This window comes from Musca autumnalis, unplaced genomic scaffold (genome assembly GCF_047663935.1).
Source record: "Musca autumnalis isolate F117 unplaced genomic scaffold, ASM4766393v1 scaffold_4, whole genome shotgun sequence".
NCBI lineage: Eukaryota > Metazoa > Arthropoda > Insecta > Diptera > Muscidae > Musca > Musca autumnalis.
Window position 1 is genome coordinate 246,616,016 of NW_027411977.1, and position 19,115 is coordinate 246,635,130.

The window sequence follows — 19,115 nt, forward strand, 5'->3', positions numbered from 1 at the left end:
ATTAAAGTATGTAAATGGTCTCAGGTCCCTTCTCCGTAGTAGATGTATTCGGCCATGATCCCATCTATAATGGATTACCTTAAATTTTAAAGTGTGCCTACTACATATACAATTTAAAACAATTTTAAAACTAGACATTTTAGAACTTTGGATGTTGAAATGAACTATCAACCGTTGATGAATCTTTGTCTTCTGGATCACAAGAAAAAACTTCAACTTAAATGTTTAAATTTGAAAATAAATTCAATTTGAGCAGCTCATGTTTTTTATTACCTCTTTATACTTCAAAATTCATATGTTTTCATAACGTATTTTCCACTCGGTATAATTTTATAGACGTTTTTCGGTTAAAAACACAAAGAACCGTAAAAAAGCAAAACTGTTATTATTTTGAAAGGGTGTCAAATGGTGTGATAGCGCAGGTGATAAGTGAATACAATACAATATTCATATATAATTTTCGGCACTCATTTCAATGCGCACACAAAACCATTTTGTGTTGAAATCAGCTTATAAACTACAATATATGAGTGCAACTTCCACAACCAACTCTATTTTTTAACTTACTTTATAATTACATTTTTATAACTCATCATTCCAAAGCATTACCCTTTTCTAAATTTACCATTATAGTTCTCTAACATATGCATATGAATAAGCACTTCTCTCGTTTTTTATCTACAATTGTACATTTTTTGTATATGAGAATATAACTCGAGGATAATCATGTCGCTTTTTGGTTAACAACTACTCCTACCACTTTTATTTTTATTTGCGGCAATACAAATAGACATGCATCATCAAATTTTTTGTGTGTGTGTGTGTGTCGTGAATAAAACATCTGAAATATTTCTGAAGAAATGCAAATGCAAATTGTTTTCGCAAAACAAACAAGCCGCAAGCTATTGTATGGAAGAATGCTATGTGAACAGAAAAAAGAACTTTAGCTGGGAAATGTTAAGAAACCCATAAAAAAGCAACTAATTTGACATATGTCAGGTCACACAAAAAGTATTTTTGCGTGTTCACTTAAATTTGCTAATGAATGAAAAGAATCTGGAGTTGTTGAAATAAAGAATAGAGCTTAAAGAACAAAATTGATTTGAAAGTTTTTTATATCAGAAAAATGTTTTTGGTCAATGCTTTTACATAGTTTAACCTATAATTCCCCTACAATATTTTAAGTTCGTTAAATTCATTCTCAACACTCATAAAATTATACAATAATTCATTTTTAAACACCATAACTTAAGTATGCAATAATTGCTTAAAAGACTTAAACTTAACATCTAAAGGAAACATTACTCCTACTTCAAATAGCAAAGCAGACACCATGTCTCCAATACCGTCTGCAATGGCCTAAGGTCTCAATAACACATTCGATGACTCCTTACGATGCACTCAATGCCGATATGCGTCCATAAGTGTAGAAATAAATTGGATTATCCTTTGATTCATTTTCACTTCAAACACAAAGTCATCTTTCAAATGTGGATATGGCTGAATGGATGCCACCGGCAAGGATACTGCCAGCCGGGGCATGAGTCTAATTTATCATTTGGCATTCAGCGTTTGGAAATCGAAGAGGCCTAGAAGCTTTCAACTTTTGCAACTGTGTTGATATGATTAAGATTTGCTTGCAATACTACGATGCATTAGCAAAAGACGTTAGCAGAGAATGACGCCAAACTCTCTGGCAAGTTGAAATTTCATTACAGTCAAGGTGTTAATTGCATTTGCCAAGACAATTCGGACACACCCGAGCATAGAGGTTTTTGTGTCTTTGATGTTAATGTCTTTATCATTTAAAATCGAACGATTGCATTTCGTAGAATAATTGCCTTTCTCCATTAAGCGTATAGATTTCCTATTTAATCGCATTATACAATTTGTCACTTTTTGACCACTGAAGTGTCAAAGTAATTTCCGCAGAGATTTTCCTTGGAAAATATTTCCATTCATCTGTAGGAATTTGGATTTCCATTTGAGTTGCAAATATTGCATAAATCATTCAAGGTATTTCATTTTGTGCTAATGACAGCTAAGTTTAGAGATAAAGTTTTGTCTCTGTGTTGTATAGATTTAATTTCTTGTTTTAATATCCTTTTGGGAATTTAGTTATCCTTTGCCATGGTTATGTGCATTGCATTTAGTTTTGTTTTGGTAATTTTTACGTTTATTTTAGTTTGTAGCAATAAAAGTTTTCCTATGTGAGATTTTGTATGCAATTTAATGATATTTTTGTATACAAAAAAACCAAATAAACATTGACAGGGTGTAACGAAAGAAGATATGCAAATTAAAAGTACACTTTACATCATATTAGAACAAAACGACCTCTATATTGGGGTGTCATCTAATATTTATTTGGAAGATGACGACATCAACGGTGTAATTAGAGACCCCCACCTTCTTCTACTCCATAGTAATTAACTTTTGTGTCAACTATCTTACAGAGAATTATCTATTGCACCATCTACATTATTACAGATGAAGACTGGAGTTATTCTCCGTCTTCCAACACCAAGATACTCCTTTTAAGATGGGAAACCCCATACCCGTAAACCTCGAAAGGCCCGATATAGATTTAAGACCTCCAAAGACCCGATATAGACTTAAGACTTCCTGGATCCTCTATAGACCGATGACGCCCAAAGATTCTCTATTCAAAAGACTTATATACATAGATATAGGCTCTCCAAAGGTATTCTCTATGTAATTACCTGGAAAAATGTCAATATGCACGGAGGACCTCTAAAATGGCTACTATAGATAAAATACTACCAAATATCCTTATATAGAGGAGGGGTAACATTTACAAAAAAGGGCATTTAATTGTCCTTCAAAAGCCCTCTTCGAGTACAGAAAGAAGACACTGTTGCAAATAGAAGACCTCAAATAGGACTTTTATCGACTGAAGCTCTGCTAAAGTTCTTATATAGAGAAATATCAATAAAAGTCTATAGTGTAATGAAGACCTCCTTCAAGATAGAAACATTTTCAATACATAACAGATTTTCAAAGGTATTTTGCTGATAGGGGATGCCCAAAGACATCGACCTTCAAAAGATACCACTAGATGACGAGTGAAAGCATCTACTTTAGACTACTACTTTCCAGTATATGGTTTCAGGCCCAACCACTTTCCACAAGAAGAGTTGAACCGTAAAGCATAACAAACTTCACATGGTTCTGAATGTCATCTACGGGGAAATCCAAAAGGTTTCTATAGAACTCCAAACTTCTTAGAAGCTTAAAAGTTTTTTTGTTCACATGTAAAAAACCTCGGAACCATATCATTAACGGACAGGTGACTCATATATGGAAAGAGAACCTCCATCAAGCATTTTATAAAAAGAATATCTGGAACAGATCTTTAGGCCTTCTATGATTAAAAGGTCCGGAGGACTTTCACAAACGGAAAATCCCAAAAAGAGAGGACCATCGAAATGTTTTCCATAAAAAACGTCTAAATAAACTGATGAGGAGAAACTACTAAAGGCCTTCTCTAAAGTAATTCCTGCAAAATTATTTCTATAGGCAGAAGATTTCAAACCAGTATTCTATAGACATCTACTCTGTAGCACACTCACTTCAGGAGTCATCTACTTTAAAGGCTAAGTAATGCGTCATTTACTCTATAAAAATGGCCTCAGACGAGATCTACTCCGCAAAGTGGTACAGAATCGTCTTTTCAATGAATCAAAAAAATATGTATATATTGTTGTCCTCTTAGGACGAAGGTCATTAATTATGAAAGTAAGGAGTTTGTAATTAAAAAGTGACCTCTGGCGAATCCCGCACACCCAACCTATAAAACAATCGTGGCATATTGGTTGAGTGTGTGGGACTTCGATAGAAATAACTTTTTCAATACAAACTTCCTAGCTCATGTTAGCTCGATTAAAGACAATTAATGAAAAATAGTACTTGCATAGGAATTAAAATTTTGAGTTTTTTTCATATTTTGTATCAAAATAAAGTAGTAGATCTAATGTAGAGTAGTAGACCTAAGGCGACATCTATTCGAAAGTATTAGAGTAAGGGATCTTATGCGTAATCTACTTTGTGGTAGAAGCCTCTGCTTTTATATAGTCATTAGAAGAATGCCTCAGGCGTCATTCACTCTAAAGAAAGAAAAAAACCTCAGGCAACATTAACTGTTTGAATATGACGACATATAGTCTGTAGAAGATTCTGTCATCATCTACTGTGCAACTGATGACCTCACGCATCATCTACTCTAAAGTAGTCGAACTTAGGCATTATGAGTTCAGGCCTCATTATCTGTAAAGAAGACGCCCTCAGGCATAATCATTATTCTAGATAAGCTCAAGCGTCATCTACTCTAAAGTAGAAGATCTTAAGCATCATTTTCTGTATTGCAGATAGCCTCAGTCATCAAATACTGTACAGTACTCGTAGATGACCTCAGGCGTTATGATTTCAGGCATGATCTATTGTATAATTGATGACCTTAGTCATTATCTACTTTGCAGTAGATGATCTCAAGCATGATCTACTGTTAGTATAAGATCTCAGACGTTTTTTCAGGCGTCAAATACTGTACCGTTGTGGATCTCAGGTGTCCTATTCTCGGTAGAAGAACAGCTACGTCGTCATCTATTGTGTAGTATATGTCCATAGGCATTTTCTAGGGTATATAAAATGAAGTCAGGCGTGATCAGCTGTACAGTAGATGAACTCAGAAGACCTTACGCGTCATATTCGTTATTGCAAATGGTATCAGCCTTTAAATACTGTACTGTACCTCAGGCACTATCTACTTTACAATAGATGATTTCAGGCATACTCTATTGTATAGTAGTTGACTTTAGGCATTATCTACTTTGCAGTAGATGATCTCAGACATGATCTACTGTATAGTAGAAAATCTCAGGCGTCATACTCTGTATTGAACAAGGCATCAGTCACCATATACTGTACAGTAGATGACCTCAGGCATCATTGATGGATTGCCTCAAACATAATATCAATGATAGATGATCTCAGGCGTCAAATACTGTACAGTTGTGGACCTCAGGTGTCCTATACTCGGTAGAAGAAAAATTACGGCGTCATCTACTGTGTATTATATGTCCTTAGGCATTACTAGTGTATATAAAATAAAGTCGGCATGATCAGCTGTACAATAGATGACCTCAAGCACATTCTACTATATAAAATGTGACCTTAGACATCAGCTACTGTAAAGTAGATTATCTCGGACATCGTCTACTGTATAGCATATGACCTCATTCATAATCAATTGTATAGTAGATATCCTAATGCATCATATACTGTATAATAGATGACCTAAGGTATCATATACCGTTGAATGGATGAGATCAGGAATCATCCTCTGTATAGTAGCTTACTTCAGCCATCATCAAATCTAAAGTAGGCGTCATCTACTCCGTAGTAAGTTCCCTACTTCTAACTTTCCTCAGTTTTTACTCTATTAAAGGTAACATCAGATATAATCTATTGTATAAGAGACGACCACAGCCATCACCCACGTTTACCTCAGGTATCATCTTCTGCATAATATATGACCTCGAAAAGAGAAAAAACGGGCCTAACGACCCCACGGACGCCAGTCTTACAGGGCGACAACAGTCCCCAGGTCACACGAAACTGAATCGGAATCTAAACGTAACTCGTTTAAGAGATTCAACTAGAGAGCTCTTTTCTGGTACCGAATTGGGCAATTTTAACTTTACACACCATCACGGATCTTTACGATCACATAAATAGGTTGCCGTTAGGGAAGAGGTGTATGGGCCACCAAGCAGTGAAAAAGCTACTATCATTTTTTACGGTAACTCAAAAAAACGAGTTAGAAAATCGCACTTCTGGAACCTCTGTGGAGGGCAACCACTCCTTAGGAGCTCTATAAGTAATCCCAAAGGGGCGCTGGCTGACGCATGATATCGCTGCTTCCGTGCAATGAAAGCCTATGAAGGTTCCGGCTTGTCCTGGTTTCTGGCTCTGAACGCATTTTCTCATAAGGATTCTGGGCAAACTCTCGCATGGTCTCTTTACTTGTAATAATGGGACGGCAAAACGTATCTTCACATGAGACTATACTGTCATCACGGCGTCAAATTTGGACCCAATAAAAATGAAGACCTCAGATATTATCAATGGTCATCTAATAATCTAGACGATCTAGGTTTAACCTACTCCATAGTAGTTGACCTCAGGCAACTAGTTGTTGTTGAAACAGTGTTTTTTATTATGTTTGTATGTTCGTTCTTCTGTTCAATCTGGCTCTGGGTCTATCTCCAGTTCCAGGAAAGTGCCTGCTTCGATGGGATGTAACCACAGATCCACTGGGGTTAGTCTTGCACGGCACGATCGATTTCCGCCCAATAAGAATTTAGGCGACTGCAATATCCCGAGCGTAGTTGAGCCAAAACTACTCTGGTTTGTCGTGGCAGCTGACGCTCTTCAGCTGCGATAGATGGGGGATGTACTCGGAGTACTTTATTCACACTATAATTGTTTAAGGCCTTGGCAACTGCGTCCGTGTGAATGCTATTCAAACCTGCTTGCTATGCTTGTTGATCTAGGGGTTCTCTCCTATATCGTTGGACCTCTCCCTCTAGAGCATGGATATCCTTCCTGATCTGCCTGAATGTGTCAGGCCTACCCACAAGATGGTGACTGGGATGGCTCACACGGTAACATCCAAGCAGGTACTGCAACGAAAGCATCTCATTGTGTTGCTTTACTGGAAGAATCTTTGCCTCCTCATGTATATGGTCCACTGAAGATTTGAGGAGGCACCCTGTTGCTGTTCTCAGGGCGGCATTCTGGCAAGTTTGATTTTTTTTTCCAATTCGAATCACATAATCTCGGGGACCAGACTGGCGCCGCATAGCTTACCACAGACCGACCTATCGCGTTATATGTGGTCAACAAGGTTTCTTTATCTGCACCCCAAGTGCTGCCGGCTAGGGACTTGAGGACCTTGTTCCTACTTTTCAGTTTGTTGCAGATAGCTGTGGCATGAGCGCACGACGTGAAAGTAGTGTCGAATGTAACCGCTAAGATTTTGGGGCAGTTTGTGGTCATAATTCTGCTACCGTCGACCAAGACATTCAATTCTCTTCCAAACTGCGCTGTCCATGTGGTGAACAGAGTGGCTGTTGATTTTGTCGCGGAAAACTGCATATTCCTCGAATGGAAAAAGGTGGTAAGATCGGTTAAATAGTTGTTCAGTCTCTCACAGATGTCATCAGGATAGATACCCTACGCAATCATCCGCATACGTTAAGATCTCGATGCCGTCTGGAGGGGGCGGAATACAGGAGAGGTAGAGGTTAAACAGTTCCGGAGATATCACCCCACCTTGGGGAACTCCCTGTTTCACTCTACGGGGTTTAGACTTCTTGTTCCTGAATTCCACGTAAGACTGGCGTCCACACATATAGTTGACTATCCAACGTTTCAAGCTAGGCCGGAGGGTTGTCTGCTCAATGTCCTCAAACAGCGTGGAGTGCCTGACTGTATCAAAGGCTTTTGATAAGTCAAGCGCCACCATCACTGCTCTATCGCACGGCCGTCTCTGGTAGAGTCCTTGACAAATATGTGTGGTAATGGCGTGCAGCGCAGTTGTCGTGCTGTGCTGCTTACGGAATCCATGCTGATGATCGGCAACTTGATAGCTATTTCTGAAACTGGGGAGGACTAAGGCCTCAAGGGTCTTTGCTACTGGCGACAAAAGCGAAATCGGTCTGTACGATTCACCTTTGCTGGTATCCTTGCCGGGCTTCCGTAGTGGGACCACCCTGCCCATTTTCCAGACTCCAGTTGAGAACTTTAATGAGATACTCCACTCCCGGCTCATCCAGCTGCTTCAGCATTACCATGGGGATTCCATCAGGGCCCAACGCTTCGGATGATTTAGCGTTCCTGATGGCATTGGCAACATCATCCATTGTAAACTGTGATGGTTCCTCCTCGGCAGGAAGAGATCTGATGCGAAGTAATACTCTTCTCTTCACTCTCGGGGTGCTCGACAAACTGTCGATTGAAATAACTTGCGCTCTTCGGGTCAGTCAACGTAAAGTCGCCAAACGTAACTGAGGTCCTATCTTCCCTTCTTCCAGGGTTCGAGAGTGACTTAACAGGGGCCCACAATTCACCTATACCGGCTCCAATGTTGCAACTCTTCAGATGATTTAACCACTTGTTCCGCTTATTCTCGCCGACCAGCCTGTTAACTTCCAGTGTCAGCTCCCAGACTCTGGGGTCATTGGGGTTGGTTTGGCTAAGTTCATCACGCTCATTTGCTAATCCCGTCGCCTCTGCTGGGAAGTTTGGTCTTACTTCGGGTATTTGACCAGCAGGGATATGGTGAGCGGTGCAGCAGTGATGATGTTTCGGAACTAGTTGTAAGTTGTTTCAATGTTTCACTTTTACCCCACCCTGTCTTGTTAAAAATTGTTGTGGCTAGCATTTAGACAAAAAATACGCAGTCCACCATCACATGTCGTGCTGTGTCATTTAATGGCTGATAAGCAAAACTTTAATCTTCTCTAATGTCCATCACATTTAATAACGGTAGCAAATAAAGAGGACAACAATTAGATAGATGAAAAACCCCTGAAAACCCAGACAGGATACAATTACCAAAAAAAAAATCTACGAGATGCACGCATAAAATGACATCAAGGATCTCATTATACGTTTCAAAGTAATAATTTTCAAACAACATCCTTAATTTAGAGGGACTTTTGGATATTCAGCTACTATGGAATGACATTTGTTTTAAATTCTTGCTTTAATATGATGTAAGTGCTGAGGCTATTCAATTAAAATATTTATGCTTAAATTTATTTAAAATAAATTTCTAAATTTTGCATTTTAATTTGTTTAATAACTAATTATCTCAAAAATTATGTTAATGATATTTTTAATTTTCAATCTTAGTTCTAAATACTTTGTAAAGTTTTCAAAAGAAAGCAATTACTAATATTGCATTACCCAAAACTTAAATTTTAATATTACTCCCAAATCCAAACAAATTGACAAAGATTTATAATGGAAATTTTTAAGTATAATCGATTTAATAAAGGATAGTGCACTGAATTTGAGCATGGATGTGTGTATGTTTGTGTATGTCCATATCTCAGTAATGTGTTCCAATATCTTGAGAAAGGGTTATTATACATACACGCCAATATTGCATTGGTGTTGGCTGCAATTAAGCAAAGATAATTAAGTTTATCGTTCACTTGCATTGGCAACAATTTATTTACTTATGTTACAGAAAATGACAGATTATCCTTTTGCGATACTTTGTCAATGCTTGTAAGTTGCCAGCCTCCCCACATTTCTCGCCGGAGTTTGAGGTAAATGCATTTTAAGTGCCAAACTTCTTGATTACATTTCGACCAAATGTTGTCGTCCTTAAAATGGGAGTATGGTGGGCGAGAGAGTTTGAGTTCCTTTTGCATATTTTATAAATTGTGTATCATTTGAAGTTTTATATTGTGCTAAACATGATTGTGCATATTAGGTATCTAAAGTGTTTGGGTATAGGAAGTTATTTCTCCTCTCCTCTTTCGATAACTACCATAAATTGTTATTGACCAAATCCTTACTTAAATATCATACACCGAGTCATTAATCATCACTTGTCATTCGACTTAAAGTCAATAAATAATTAAATGAGCATGAGGTGTCGGTACTCATGCACATGCATGTGTATTGGACATACATATTGTGCAGTTGGGCTGGTGTTAATGATACAACTACGTTGGAAAGTAGTAAAGAACAATTAAAGTACACAGTAGTATAGCCTTATATATAAAATGCTACAATAACCTTGGTCCATGCTATCAAATTAGCAAGAAATGTTTTTCCGCAATCCATGAATCGTTAGTATACCCTGGATTTCAAACGTCTGAAAGCTATTGGGAGAGAAGAATAATAATTTAATTTATTTTTTTTAAAATATTTATATATATCCCATATTTTGTGATGACTTTATTAAAGGAATAGAAATTTCACATTTTACAATGCAAGCTTCCAACTCTACCTTATTGTTAACTTTATAAATTTCCATATAACTTTTTTAATAGCTTAAACGTTTATCTCAATTTACACAACATCATTTTGAAATAGATTTAGATTTATGTCTTTAAAGTATTTTCATATAAAACCATAAACTGATGAATTACTTAGAAAATAATACAAGAGAATGACCATTTTTATTTTTTTTTTTAAATATGATAAAAATCATTGGGTCACAAATCAAAGCTAATGTTTTGTTTGTGTATGCTTTAAATTCACCTAAGATAAATTATTGGTCATCTTCAAATTGGCCGGGGCTTATCACAAAACACAAAAGGGTTATGCCATCCCAGAAATGTTTCCTAAGTCATAAAACATTTTCTTTCTATTTCTTGGCTTTTTTGTAATTTTTTTCGATGTTTCCAAATGGAAACAAATGCCAACACGTACAGCATATTTTGGTTTGTTAATTGACGACAATAAGAAAAATTACTCAATTAAAAGATAAGAATTTGTTTTTTACAATTCTCCAGAAAATAATTTATGGTCATCTCTAAAAGTTGCCTTGGTTCTTCTGTCTTTTTTTATATTTTATTTTCACAATGAAAAGCTAATAAATTTCTTCATCAAAACGTTGGATGTAAAGCACCTTGTCTTTTTTGCCCCCTCAAAACAAACATATGAAGAAAAAAGATTTCAGCTTTTCTCAACAAAGAAAAAGTCAAACTAGGAATGTAGATCAAGTGTTGAAGATATGACACAAAAAATGTTTCATTTTTATGGTTAATGATGATGACGATGAGCATGGGGATGGAGAAGTCTGCATTATTTTGTTTTATGAACCAACCATACAATAAATGCTGTGGTATATGATTTTGTGTTTTATCCCAAATCTTTAAGAACTCATTAAAATGAAATTGTTTTGTTTGGAAAAAATGTAAGCTTGCCTTGTGCGTAAGTGAGGTGTCTTAACGAGCCGCCTTTGAGTGCGTTAGACAAAAATGAAAAATGTTTTATTTCTATTGAAATGACACTTTGTCGTTTCATATGAATTTTTGTCGAATGCATCTAACGATGATCATGATGATGTTGCTGTTAATGTACCGAACATCTCACATAATTATCCATCAAATTTTATTTCATCTAATTTTTTGATGGGTTACGTTCACAAAAAAGCATTCCACACACATCCGTTCAGTTTTATGTACTTTTTAGGTTAATTGTTTTCTTGAGACATGTTTTATTTGTTGCCATTATTGTTTTTCTCATTTCCAAATGGGTTCTAATAGATTTTTCTTATGGATATGATTAAAAATACTAAACATACCATAATACTGCCCATTTTTGTTATGATTATAAGTCATTCCCGTAATATTGACACACTTGTGTAGTCATTCTTTTTAATCTTGATACTCGTTACACAATTATGAGGGCATTTATATGAGTGCAGATAAAACATCTTCAAAGAAATTGTTGACCAAGAAAATATTTCTATTTGAAAAACTATGGGAAAGTACAGATTTGTCTTTGTATAACATGTAAAATGGCTTAAGTACAAAAGGGTCGCATCTTTTTTGCTTCATGTTACTAGGAATGATATATCTCATGAGAAAGAATGTTATTAAATAAGACTATATTGAGGTACTGCATCCACATTACAGCAAAATACATTAAATCTCCCCTTTTCGTCCTGGGATTTTCGCTGAATGATAAAACCTCAAATAAATTTAGGCGGTTGATAACCAAATGGATATGCAGATATCTACAAAATATCAATATATGGTGTCTACATGTTCAATGAATGACGTATAAAACAATAACACGATAGAATCCAGAATTCAGGACTTATTTTAGTGCCTTTTCCATTTCGTGCGTACACCTAACTCCCCTTAGTACCTCCTTGGGAAGCATCTGCGCCACTACATTCTGATAGTGTAAAAGTTATATACAAATTAGGGTTATGACCTTTTTACAACTTCGCATCCCTGTATAATATTTTGATGAGTTTTTACCTAAGATTAGATAAGATCTTGATGATAAAGTGATTCGATAAAAAAGCTCACGCTTTGGAAATTTTTCTACATGAGCTTTTTCGACAAATTTTGAGTTCACTATAAGCAGATATATAATTGAAAATAAGCGTTGGAGCCATACGAAATAACCAAAATGGCATAACCTTTGTTTCTCACTAAATTTATCATCATAGTATTACATATCATATATCATATCACTTAAAGGTGGTTTGTGCGGGACCTTTTTCAATATTTCATTTCATAGTATTTTTATACCCTACACCACTATGTGGTAAGGGGTATTATGTGTTAGTGCATTTGTATGTAACATACAAAAGGAAGCGAGATAGACCCATAGTTCCTTCTAGGGATATACATAGAATCACTTTCTGAGTCGATTTATGCATGTCCGTCCGTCCGTCCGTCCGTTCGCAACATACAGGTCGCATTTGTTGACCGATTTCGCTGAAAATTGGGGAATACCATTTTTTTAGCCGTCGGAAGATCAAGTTCGAAGATGGGCTATATCGGTCCAAGTTTTGGTATAGCCCCCATATATATTTTCGGCCGATTTCACGTATTTTCTGTAACACACACGCTATATATGTCCGATTTCGATGAAATTTGGAATGTGTGACTGAATTTGGTCTAGAAATAAATGTGCCAAATTATATCGAAATCGGTTCAGATTTGGATATAGCACCCATATATATTTTCGGCCGATTTCGCGTATTTGCTGCTCCAAACACGCTATATAAGTCGGATTTCAATGATATTTGGAATGTGTGACTGAATTCGGTCTGGAAATAAATGTGCCAAATTATATCGAAATCGGTTCAGATTTGGATATAGCACCCATATATATTTTCGGCCGATTTCACGTATTTTCTGTACCAAACACGCTGTATATTTCCGATTTCGATGAAATTTGGAATGTGTGACTGAATTCAGTCTAGAAATAAATGTGCCAAATTATATCGAAATCGGTTCAGATTTGGATATAGCACCCATATATATTTTCGGCCGATTTCGAGTAGTTGCTGCTCCAAACCCGCTATATAAGTCGGATTTCAATGATATTTGGAATGTGTGACTGAATTCGGTCTGGAAATAAATGTGCCAAATTATATCAAAATCGGTTTAGATCTGGATATAGCTCCGATTTATATTTTACATATTCACAGTGGTGTAGGGTATCATATAGTCGGCCCCGCCCGACTTTGTTCCTTTCCTTACTGGTTTCAAAATGATAAAATACCAAAAATAAGAAGACACGTGTCCCGGCATTTTTCCCTATCACTAAAATTTTCGCGGTTATGGGCCCCAAATCCCTGACGCTTTGATGTCAAAAGGGATTATTTTTTCATGCACATATCTTCTAAACCGCTTGGAATTTGGGATTACTCGTGGAGGCAAGGTTGTAGCTAACGTCCTAAAGAATGCAGATATCAAACCCATCAAAATTGAAGCAAAAAACCAACTAGAAAATGTTCCTTATTACTCAATAAAAAAAATAAGAAAACAATCAACAACAATTATGTAGCAAAGATATCAGCAAAGAACTTTCTGGAACATACGAAATGTCTATTAAGAATCATCTTAAATGCGAAAATAGCCAAAAACTTTTGAAAATATTAGATTTTATACTTTGTTCTCCTATACTGGTCCACAGATACCAACCTTGACGATTTTGACCATGAAGATGAAGTTTAATAGATTTTATGTGTTCGCAATTATTATTTTTTAGGACGAGAGCTGCAACTTTTCTTCCTCAAGTAAACCAAAATTCCAAGCGGTTTAGAAGACATGTGCCTGACAAAATGATCACTTTTGACATCAAAGCCTCAGGTCTTTGGGGGCCCATTTGGTCTTCTATAACGCTGTGGTGTCAGAATATAGTTAATAAACCATAACACACAGTGTAATTTGTGCGAGACCTTTTTATACTTATATTTCATTCATTCCCGCAACAGAAAATCGTTTTTGAGAAAAAATTTCAAAAAGTGATATCCCTAATGCACATTGAACTGCAAATTGTCTTACTAAATGTCTGGATTCCTTTGTCTCAGGGAATACCTTGGGTCGTAAGTTTAACTGGAAGAGTATATTCTTTTTGATTGTTGGATAATGTGTGGGGATCGTAATAATCAGAAAAAACTTTTATGGTGGAATTATACTAACTTAAATTTGTCCCCAAACACCACTTACGAGAAAACATTAAACTTTTGTGGGGGATATGCAAAACGAAGTTGATTGATAAATATCAGCTAGGAGTTTGATGTAAAATAACACTATTTTCAATGTTTCGACAAAATCGAGTACTACGAGGGCGGTTCCGAAACTTCTTAGCCTATCAATGAAAGAGAATAGATAGTTTTTCAAAAATATTTTTATTTTTCAATATAATCTCCTGAAACTTTAATACACTTAGTCCAACGCTTTTCTAGCAACTATATCCCTTGATTAAAATAGTTTTCCTCAAGGTTTTCAAAATAGTGGTTTACAACTGTAATTGCATCTTCATTTGAGGTAAAACGCTTGCCAGCAAAGAATTTTTTTAGATTTGGGAACAAGTAAAAGTCACTGGGAGCTAAATCAGGAGAATAAGGTGGGTGGTTAAGCAACTCGTACTTTAATTCGTTGATTTTAGCCATTTTTAAAACACTCTTGTGCGCTGGTGCGTTGTCTTGATGAAAAATTATTTTTTTGTGTTGTAAGCCAGGACGCTTTTCTCGAATTTGTACATTGAACTGATCCAAAAGGTTGCAATAGTACTCTGAATTTATTGTTTTACCCTTTCGCACTTTTATTCGTCGATCATTTAATACCATATCATGCACTTTGGCTACAATTTCTGTTGCTGTTGCTGTTTTTGGACGTCCACTATGTGGTTCATCTTCAACCACGACCACGTTTAAATTCAGCAACCCAATTTCTTACTGTTGCATATGAAGGAGCACTTTCACCTAACACATTCACCATTTCATTATGAATTTCTTGTCCCGATAAATCTTTTTTATGTAAATATTTAATGACAGCACGCATTTCTAATTTTTCCATTGTAAAAAAAATGCGGATGCGTCTTTTTTGAACACCTGTTTCTATATGAAGGAGTTGCCAGATCGAAACAAAATTTAACACGTGTTCATAACAGAGATGGAAGTTTCAAAAACACTTAACCTTTTTCTGTTTATACCGCGCTTTTTGTGCTAGGCTAAGAAGTTTCCGAACTGCCCTCGTATATCAGTCATTTTATTGTTTGTATGCGGGGAAGTGTGAACATGCCTTCAATGATAACATTGAAATCTGATCCACAAAGACTTATTTTGGTAAAATATCGAAATCGGGGAGGAATATTCTAAAAGTATTCATCAGTCCTTGGTGGCTGCAGTCTTTTCTCGGGATTTTGAGTCATTGGGCCCACGAATAAAATATACCATACATTCGGTAAAAATTCTCAAACAAACTTCGAGCCTGCCTGAAACTGTACTTCCCAAAAATATCGTTAGTAGTATAATAATACAGTAACATCTAAATATCCGTAGGGTAATTAATTAAAAATGAATGAGTGTCAGTCTCGGAGCGAACGACTGTTAAGTCTGTTTTCTTAGATTATTGACGGGTGTGTATCACATGAAAATAGCTGGTTTAAGCGTTGAGTTAGTAATCCAACTTATTCAATAAACATTAATATGAAAAAAAAAAATACATAGAAAAAAGATAAATCAACCCTTGGGGTCGACGACCCCGCAAAATGTTTAAAGGACCACCAGTTGCGAATCTGCATTTAGAATGTCCGGACACAAAACAGAGATGCGCATTGGCGGTTTTACTTGAGAAGTTCACTAAAGGAATTTCGATGGAAAAAGACAGAAAAAACTTTCACAGACAGATTACCTTAAAGGCAGTGAGTTAATATGTGCCGCGATATAAACTTAAGTTGGACGTTGGACTAGTAACCCATCACTAGAAAAAACTACGCATTTTAAAAAACAAAGAAAAATTGACGACCCCCGCAAACGTTTTAAGGACTAAAATCGGCAGATAGGCACCTGAAATGTCCGGATTTTTTATAGAGTATGTGCAGTTTTGGTCCTGGCGGATATGCTTGCTTTGTACAAGGCTGATGTTATCGCCTTACAGGAATGGTTAACGAATCGGACACATGTACATATCACAAAGGATTACGCACTGTATTATAGCTGCCGTGAAACGAAACATGAGCTAGGTGTTGGTAAATCGGAGGCTTAAAAACTTGGTATCCTGATTCACTCCCGTTGATTTGATACTCCGTATAAAAACGAAGTTCTTTAACATCAATCTCATATGCGCCCATGATCCGAACGAAGAAAAAGATGAACAGGTCAATAATACGAGCTCTACGAGCGCCTAGAGTGAGGATATGATTTATGCTTTGCCCATGACATTATGATTGTTCTGGGAGATTTAATTTGGGAGGGAAAATATCTTGCCACGGTCGGCAAGTTCAGCATTCACAAGGTAACATCTGAAAATGGAATGAGGCGATTACGCGGCAGCAAAACAAATGGTAATTAGCGGAACTACATCCCCACATCTCAATATATATAATGCCACGCAAACGCTCTTCCATTGTGTTAGGTGCGAATATCGATTCGGACAATTTCTTTGTAGCAGTCAAGATACTCACCCATCTTAATTTTGCGGCAAAAGCTGAATGCTGAGAAGCTGCAACTACAACAGCGGAATACAGAGCAACCCTGCCGGCAGTAGAAACACGAAGTGCCACGGAAAAATGTCGGAAAAAGAATAAATATCACCTATTTGTTTTGGATAATGTGGCTTAAACCTTAAAAATTACCAAAATCGGGAGGCACATTTCTGTGGGAGTTAAAAGAAAACGTGGACCTGTACCAACAACTATCTACCCCCAACGAAGAGTTAAAGCCAAACGTTAGATATTCCGGTGGAATAACGGGGTAAAACTTGCAAAATATAGAAGCTATATAAAAACGCCGATCTATACCTACAATTATCAGCAGAAATGTTGTAGAAGGTACACTAATCCCAAATTTTAGCAATTTCGGTTGAAACATGTGGCTAAAAACTTCAAAATACCGCACATCGATGGTACCGTGCTATGGGGGGCTCTATATCAAAACGTGAACAATAACTAAAATTCTCTGCAGAAATGTTTCTACCTCCATTTAAGGAATTTTGGCAGTAGAATGCTACAATGACCTTGAAATGCCGAAAATCCAGCGGTACCGTTCTTTAATTAATATATCAAAACGTGGAGCAAGACCAAACATCCTAGGTGTAGTAGAAACTGCAAACGACAATCAACATACCACCACTCTAGCCACAGTGAGGTCTAGCAACAATTGTGCAACTGAAGAACAGTAAGGCAGCATGAGCTGATAGGCTTCCTGCCGAACTGTTGAAGATCGCTGGTGACCTACTGATAAGGAGTACACATCTGTTGATTAGCAAAATTTTGCTGAAGGAATGCATTCTGCTATGTTCCGTGCACAAGAAGTAAGACAAGACGCTTTGTGCCAACTACAGAGGCATATGACTCCTACCCATCGCTTATAAAGTGCATAACGCATATTGTGTGATCGGGTAAAACCTTTGGTTAAAAAATATTGGATCATACCAATGCACAGTGGATCCACCCATTGGCCAAAAATAAAAACGTTTATGTCAAAATTTTGGTACAATATCTGGCAACTCTGACAGCTATGACATGGACCTTTTTAAAAGATCTTCTTAAGAATAGCTTCAAAAGTCGGAACATTTGACTAATATTTTTTATTGTGAGTACAACCTATATTTTAAGTGCAAGTAAATATATTCAAAATATCGCGAATTTAATACGTATAACAAAATATTATAGTGAATTTTGAAGAAGGAGGTAAAAGCTTAATTTTCATTAAAATGAAATTCTAGTTAGCTGTATATTTTCTTAGTATATTTTGTAATGCTAATTCGACCATATACTTAAATTTGACCTAAGGTTTTAGACATCATGCCCACCAGTGCTATCTAGTGCCAGACTATAAATGGTGGGTGACTGACTAAAGCTGCCCTAGAATAGGGTTTCTATGGATATATACATAGTTGGCACCAATGGCAAGATGAAGAAATCTTCTTCCAAATTAGTCTTACGTTGGCGGTATGTGCCTTCCAGGAAGAACGCTATAAGATCTATATTTAAAATTTTCCAAATTTTCAGAAAAAAATATTAATTTTTTTAATCCGCTAAATTGGTTGGATTTTATATTGTTTTGGAGATTGTTTTGTTTCCCCAAGCCTATTTTTGCATCATAAGACCTTTGTTCATGTCATTTGTATTAAGAGCATAAAACAATTCTTACCGTATACCCCCTCCAGAGGGGAAAGGGGCGAGAATGTCACGCTCGTGGTTTCTTAAAACACTCTTCGCAGCAACACAAAGCTGGCCACTTTTTCCATACAAATGGATCCACTGTGCAATGTGGATATAGATCTGGAAAATCTACCATAAACGAGGTATCACCCTAGCCCAGATAATAGAGAAGACAAAAAGCATTAAGAAAAGGAACAACGTTGGGCTCCGCCAAATATATGATTCCGTTACATTTTCTAAATTTAATCAGAATTAGATTGATTGATTTATTTATTTAGATTGTGCGTTAAATACTTCAAATCGGCCGAAAATATATATGAGAGCTATATCCAAATCTTAACTTATTTCAGTATAATTTGGCAAGTATATTTCTGGACCAAACACCGTCTGATATTCCAAATTTCATTCAATTTTGACTTACATAACGTGTTAAGTGCATCCAGTACATTAAATTGGCCGAAAATATAGTCAAATATGAACCAATTCTCAGCAAAAGCGTTCCTCCTTTGTACAAAAAATTTACATTCTCAATTTTTCTCGGATAGGATAAATAATGCCATCTGTACTTTGATTACTTTGATTACAAGAGTACATGAACAGACGGACGGATATACGGACATGTATAAATCGACTCAGAAAGCAATTCTTTCTACGTATATCCCTAAAAGGTTTTAATAAAGCTATCATGCGACATAATGGATCGATAA